The sequence below is a fragment of the Hyperolius riggenbachi genome, chromosome 7 (assembly GCF_040937935.1).
Source record: "Hyperolius riggenbachi isolate aHypRig1 chromosome 7, aHypRig1.pri, whole genome shotgun sequence".
NCBI classification, from domain to species: Eukaryota; Metazoa; Chordata; class Amphibia; order Anura; family Hyperoliidae; genus Hyperolius; species Hyperolius riggenbachi.
Window position 1 is genome coordinate 27,713,296 of NC_090652.1, and position 7,735 is coordinate 27,721,030.

Sequence of the window (7,735 nt, forward strand, 5' to 3'; positions counted from 1 at the left end):
AAGCTGAAAGTTCCCTGAAGCATGCACATTCATACACACACACCGCTATGAAATAGCCACGGGAGATTTGGGCACAGGATAAAGCAGATATACCGCTCACCCTGCTCCTGCACAAGTATCGTGGTGCCAATAACTATTCCCCCTCCAGGCCGCCATGGATAGTGGGGGAAAGATGTAATTCGGCTTCCAGCTTTCGCTGGCAGCAGAATTACAATGTTTTAAATTTGAGCTCCATCTTTTGACAGCGCCCAAATCACTCACTGAGCACCGCTATAGTCGTAGTTCCTATTAGGGCCTATGGGGGTGCCGGCTGCTCCCAAATCTCCTGCACAGTTTTAACAGCACTTTTTTACTTATACACACACACACACACACACACACACACACACACACACACACACACACACACACACACACACACACACACACACACACACACACACACACACACACACACACACACACACACACACACACACACACACACACACACACACACACACACACACACACACACACACACACACCTTACCATGCTCGGAAAAGGGAAGAGGAAGGCTTCATTCCTAAGGATGCCCATACATCAACTTAATATTGTGGCCCAATCGGCCTCCCAGTTCGATCATTTTAACCAATCGGGAGAGAATCGGTGCCACAACATGGCCGCCTAATTGGTCCTTCAACAGATTTCCGTCCAAAAACGGTCAAATGGTTCAATTGGGAATGGCAGAAAGATCTTGGCCGCAAGGTCTCAACTTGGGTGTGCCGCAGTAAGCATTCGATATAGCGATGACCAACTGATTCCCAGCAGTGTCAAAGTCTTACCTCTGCCGACATGACTCTGGTCACCACAAGCACCGGTACTACATGGCACTGGCGCATGTGTGATGTGATGTGGTACCGGCACTCTCGGTGATGGCAGACACCGGAGTTGGCCTGAAGTTCAGTCAGTGGAGAGGTGAGACTTAGACTTTAAAACACGGGGGGGTTGGGACACTTCATACTTTGGGGGCCCAGCAGGCGGCAGTGGCATGAGGACGATTTTCAATATTTTTCATGCTCAATTCTTTTGGAAATAGTTGGGTAGTGTGTGGGCAGGCAATAGATTCCTCTCTGATCAGAGAGGGATCGATCTAATGGTTGCTTTGGCCATACATGGAGTGATGTATGGCCAGCTTAACTGTACCCAGGCAATTAGTGTCTCGGTCAGCTTCATGGACTCTTTTCTCTCTCTCAAAAGATAAACCTGCAACGGAAGAGGTGTGAACTGTTCATAGACTTTGAATTGCAGCACATTACAGTGCGCAAAACAGTGTCCATCGCAATGCAATGTGCCAGTGTGAAATTACCCTAACTGTATGCAGCTTGGAACTGGGGCAATCAAAATCGACAGGAAGGGCATTTGATTGGCTCAAATCCAAGCTGCATAGAAATTGCACGAGGTTTGCACGCAAGCAAGAAAAAGGAGCATCCTGTTGACCCTCTCTAACCCATTCCTCCTGCTCACCTGCTGCAAATGCACTGGCATTATGATGAGGGGACCGTGAATAGGGGCAGTAGTGTTGGGCGCACCACACTTCCTGTTCCTCCGTAGGGACACAGGCGAGTTTCTTGTTCAGGATTCACAACAGTGAACGGAGAGTGCTGAGAAGAACAAAACTTTCTGCCGCTTCGGCAAGTGTGGTGAGAAGCTGCCGATACTTTTAGGGCTTGTTGACTAAAGCGTGGTATCTGCTATCACAGCAATTATCACCCGATCTGCCGCACGCGGCGGTTTTGCGCGTGTAAAAGATTACTCTGCATGATAAACGAACGATTGCGCGTGATCGTGCACAAACGTCAGTTTATCACGCTGAGTAATCTTTTACGCGTGCAAACCGCCACGCGCGGCAGATCGTGTGACAGTTACCACGCTTCAATGAATCGAGCCCCTAGAGCGATTTCATTTTTTTAAGCACCAGGGATTTTGGAAATCGCCCTAAAAGCGCTTGTGCAATGATTCACTATGAGTTGTCCACATATGAGCGGTTCAATTGCGATCCGCTTCCAAAAGCGCTGCCTGTACCATTTTCTGAGCGCTTTGGCTCAATGAAAGGTATAGGGAAAACGCAAGAAAATGCGCTTTGTATAACAATTTCCCCAGCACTTTAATGAATACATACATTGTATTTATTCATTTCTGGGTGAAAGAGTTCACTTTCACACCTGACTTGCATCAGCAATTGAAAAAACGAATTGCTCTGCAAAAGCGCTTAGAAAATCGCTTTTCTAAGCGCAAAGCGCAGGGAAACATGCTGAAAAAAACTCTCAAATCCCTCAGCTCTTGCGATAGCGCTTTATGGTGTGAACAAAGCCTTATGGAGTAAGAGGAAGGGGATGGATTAGGTGTGGTGAGCACATTAACCTATTTAGGACCGGAGCCTCTGGTTCCTTTAAAGCAGAGGTCAGGAACCTTTTTGGCTGAGAGAGCCATAAACGCCACATTTTAAAATGTAATTATGTGAGAGCCATACAATATGTTTCAAACTCAGACAGTGCGCATGCGCAGCAGAGGGCCATGTTGCCATGGTGATGTGTATACAGTTGATCCACCGGGCAGCGGAAGTGTCAGACACGTCTTCAGCTTCTCTTGGGTTCCAGCAACATCAGCAATGTCCCTGACAGCCAGACAGGAGAAATACCAACTAACAGCTTGTACAATTAGCTAATTGACTTGGGGGTTGATTCACTTTTTAGGACAAGATCCCCACACTTTAATTGGCCCAATAGGCTGCCTGTCTCTTGACAGGCAGCCTATTGAGCCAAAGTGCAGGGATCTCGTCCTACAAAGTCACTGGACCAGACAGGATCCAGGGTGAGACAAATGGAGCGGCCATTAGTTTTGGGGTAGCGTGAGTAAGTCAGTAGTGCATGCTACAGCAGTAGGATGCCTACTATGAAAATGTCACACAAAGCTGCGCTGCTTGAGCAGTGTTGCTTAGTGAATCAACCCCTACTGATTTGTATGTGTGCCAGATGTAGCCATCAAAAGAGCCACATCTGGCTCCCGAGTTGTAGGTTCCCTACCCCTGCTTTAACCTCCTTGGCGGTAATCCCGAGCTGAGCTCGGGGTATGCCGCCGGAGGTCGCCGCTCAGGCCCTGCTGGGCCGATTTTCATTCTGAAAAAAGCAGCACACGCAGCCGGCACTTTGCCAGCCGCGTGTGCTGCCCGATCGCCGCCGCTCCGCGGCGATCCGCCGCGTGCAGCGGCGAAAGAGGGTCCCCCCAGCCGCCCGAGCCCAGCGCAGCCGGAACAAACAGTTCCGGCCGGCGCTAGGGGCTGGATCGGGCAGCTCTGACGTCAGGACGTCGACTGACGTCCATGACGTCACTCCGCTCGTCGCCATGGCGACGAGGAAAGCGAAACAAGATAGGCCGCTCATTGCGGCCTATCTTGTTACTTTCGATTGCCGGAGGCGATCGAAAGTACGCTTCCGGAGCGCCCTCTAGTGGGCTTTCATGCAGCCAACTTTCAGTTGGCTGCATGAAATATTTTTTTTTTAATTTAAAAAAAACCCCATTGCAGCCTCCCTGGCAAAATAAATAAAGAAAAAAATGAGTTTTACTCACCTGGGGCTTCTACTAGCCCCCTGCAGCAGTGCTGTGCCCTCGCAGCCACTCACTAATGCTCTGGTCCCCCGCTGACAGCTAGTTTCGTTTTTGCCGACAGGCCCATCAGGACTGGCCACGCGTAGCTTTTTCCACATTCCCGACTGTAATTAACGCTATTGCGGGCCGCAACGCGTACAAAAATACGCGTTGCCACATATCTATGTGTTCGTAATGCGACAACGCGTATTTTTGTATGCGTTGCGGGCCGCAATAGCGCTGATTACAGTCGGCAATGCGGAAAAAGCTACGCGTGGCCAGTCCTGTCGGGCCTGTCGGCAAAAACTAAACTAGCTGGCAGCGGGGGACCAGAGGATTAGTGAGCGGCTGCGAGGGCACAGGACTGCTGCAGGGGGCTGAGGGAAGCCCCAGGTGAGTAAAACTTTTTTTTTCCTGACTTAAAGAGGAACTCCAGCCTAAACAAACATACTGTCATTAAGTTACATTATTTATGTTAATTAAAATAGATAGGTAATATAATCTCTTACCCACACTGTTTTAAAAGAACAGGCAAATGTTTGATTTCATGATGGCAGCCATCTTTTTGGTTGAAAGGAGATAACAGGGAGCATGAGACACAGTTCCAACTGTCCTGTGTCCTGAGCACCTCTCCCAGTTGCTAGGCAACGTGAACAACAACATAGGAACTCCCATCATGCTCTGCACAGCATCAGGGGGAAAAGCCCGGGGTTTTTTTCTTTGATGGGTGGAGCTTAGGTAAAAATGCAGCTAAAAATGATGCTTTGGTAAGAAAAGCAAAGTTCTGATGCTGTGAAACTGTTAAAGAAACACCAAGCCTTTTCAGTTCTGCTGAGTAGATTTTTAGTCCGGAGGTTCACTTTAAGGACCAGAGGCTTTTTTAAAATTATTCTTAGACTTCCTGATCCTATGATTGGCTTACAGTGCTCAGGAGGTCAGGAGCCAATGAAACAGCTCCTGATTGAGTTACAGACCTCAGCTGAGTTTCGAGCCGGCGTTGACGCGCTATTACGTCCCGGTTAAAGATGGACTGTAGTGACATAGTAGAATCAGGATACCCACTTATTTGGTAATTATACTGGTTTCAGCATCAGAATCACTTCCTATAACTATATACAGCTAAGTCGCACTTGTACGGAACTCAGGCAACTGGAAGTCTCAACAAACTGGCAGGCCTGATGGGATAACGGGGACTTTGTGTTTGGGGTGTTTGTAGCCTTTGAAATATTCATTGAGCTTCCAGCGATGTCTTGCAGCCTTTCCTCTTGCTCCTAGCGACTTCCGGCGTCCTTTTTCAGGTGCACACATTCGTGACCAAAAGTTCTTCAGGCACTAGTATTGACCAGAAGAAGCGGGCCAAGACCTGTGAAACGCGTTGTCTACAGTGCATGAATAAACATTACGTTTTCCATTAAATAATGGTTTGTCCTTCTGAGAAGGTAAGAAATTACGCTTCTCAAATATACATCTAGTAGTATCACATCATCAAGGGCCCCTCCACCAGTGTTTTTTTAGCGCCATCCGTGTATTGGCTTTTTTGATGATACAAGATCTGATGCGGGTCAGATGACAGCCACTTTGCCCAGTATAGGTAGCCAGATGTGCCCCCAGTATAGGTATCCAGATGTACCCCCAGTATTAGGCAGCCCCACTCCCCAGGTTAGATAGCCAGATGCACCTTCAGAATTTGGCAGCCCCTTAACATGCAGAGTCACAAGCAGAGCACTGTAGAAGTTACTCACTTGTTGGTGCCGGGATCATCTCAGGCATGTCCTAGAGTCTGCAGTCTATGACTGCCTCTAGTGGCAATTCTCTTTATGTTCCCTGCTGGAGAGAGCCATAGAGAGGAGACACAGCAACATGGCTGATGAGATCCCAACCTTGAGAGGTATTTCTACAGCTCTCCTCTCACGGCTCTGCAGTGGCCTGGGGAGGGGCAATATTTTGACCTGTAAAGTCCCAAACTGTACATTAACAGTATAATGTCTTTATAAAGTAGCCAGACACTCCTCGTAAGTTCTAGGAAGGGGTTGTTATGTGGGTTCAGTTAGGCCGGTGAGGTGTATCTGGCCTGGTAATAACTTATACACGCTTTGTAGTCTTATTTTGAGAAACAACAATTTCTGTATCCCCAACCAATTAATTTGTTATTAGTGCCAACAAAACTAATTACCGTCTACATCGATCTTTCTATTCACGAGACTTGGTGAGGGGACAAAAGGTGCTTTGCCTGGGGCAGCATAATGGGCAGAAATGGTCCTTACCGACGTCGTACACCTTGTCTGGTGCTGTGCCGAGGCAGAAATGGCGGTTCTCCTGCCATGGGTGGGCAGGTTGCCATCGTTATAAAACACCTGATGCTCCATTGAAAACAGTCTATCCCGTTGATTTTTTTTTTTTTTTTTTGGCATAGAAGAGTGTTCTGGGCAGCAGATGGTGAGTTGAATGTTGTTTGTACTTCTGTGAACACTTTCAGTGACTTCACATCGTGTTAAAAGAAACAGTGGGCACATTATTGATTTCATGTTTGTGTTTCCTGCTACATGCAGGATGTTTGTTTCCTCATCAAGGTCTCACACGACAACACATACACCAGAATCAAAACCTCTACAAATTCCCTGAACACTTGGCCAACTTCATCCTCTCAGCAGCCTGGCCCTCTGCTGGATCCATGGCTCATGGCGACACCTCACCTGTCCACTTCTATCTTTTGGAAGAAGGGTGTAACCCAGGGGTGCCCAAACTTTTTCAGCCACGGGCCATGGCCACTGTTCTCAAGAGTGCTAGAGGGCTGAATGAAATTAAAGTGAACCAGAGACAAAGCACCCTCATGTATTTCACCATATATATCAGGGGGAACATTAGAGAAAACACCTACCCTGCTCTCTGTTTCATTATTCACTGCTTAGCCTGCATCTTATCAGCCCTGATAAAATCCCCGACTGAGCATTCAGTCTGGCTTTGCTCAGGAATCATTATAGCTGAGTCATAGCAGAGCCAGAAGGGGGCAGGCTTGGGCTTGAAAATACATCAGAGAAGACAGACTCAGCTATAATCATTCCTGAGCAAAGTCAGACTGAATGCTCAGTCAGGGATTTTATCAGGGCTAATAACAAGCAGGCTGAGCAGTGAAGAATGAAACAGAGAGCAGGGTAGGTGTTTTCTCTAATGTTCCCACTGATATGTATGGTGAAATACATGGAGAGTGCTTCATCTCTGGTTTACTTTAAACAGAATTTTTGCTGGTTGTCATTAGGTACACTATGCCAGGGACATTGCCTAAAATGTAACTCTTTCAGGCAGCAAATTAAAGCAAGTAAAACAGCGTGGTTATTAATATGTTTGGCACTGTACATACACGTTTATTTCATCATGTCACATATCGCCTTGGATACCCTTTAAAGAAACAATGAAGTGGAAAAAATGATGATATAATGATTTGTATGTGTAGTACAGCTAAGGAATAAAACATTAGGAGCAGAGACAGGAGTCTAATATTGTCTCCAGTACAGGAAGAGTTAAGAAACTCCAGTTGTTATCTATGCAAAAGAGCCATTGAGTTCCACAACTTTCAAAGTCACAGAGAGCTCTGTCTTCTAAAGCTTGTTATCTCAACTGTCAGTCACTGCATCTTTTTTTTTTCTCCCCATAGGACAGGTCAATAGTTCACTTGGCTGTTCTGTAAAATTATTTAGAATGCTGAGTAGTGTGTAAACTGCAAATATTTTAAATGATGCAATGTTATAAAAAAAAACAAAAAAAAAACACTATAACGGAAAATAAAAATATGAGAATATTTTCTTTGCTACTAATGTTCTAGTAATTATCCGTACTACACATACAATTCATTACATCATAATTGTTTTCCGCTTCAGTGTCTCTTTAATGGCCCATACTCACGGGCTACTTTTCTGGCCTGTCGCTAGCACACGGGAGCGTGTGCGACAGGCCGGTGACAGCTTGTCGCCAGGCCCCTCTGCATACACATGCGGAAGTGGGACTAGGGATGGCGACGGAAGCCGTCACCGACGTTCCTCCTCCTGCCGGAAACTCAATGCTCCGGCTATTGGGTTGCTGTCGCTAGTCAGCATACACACGTGGACTAGC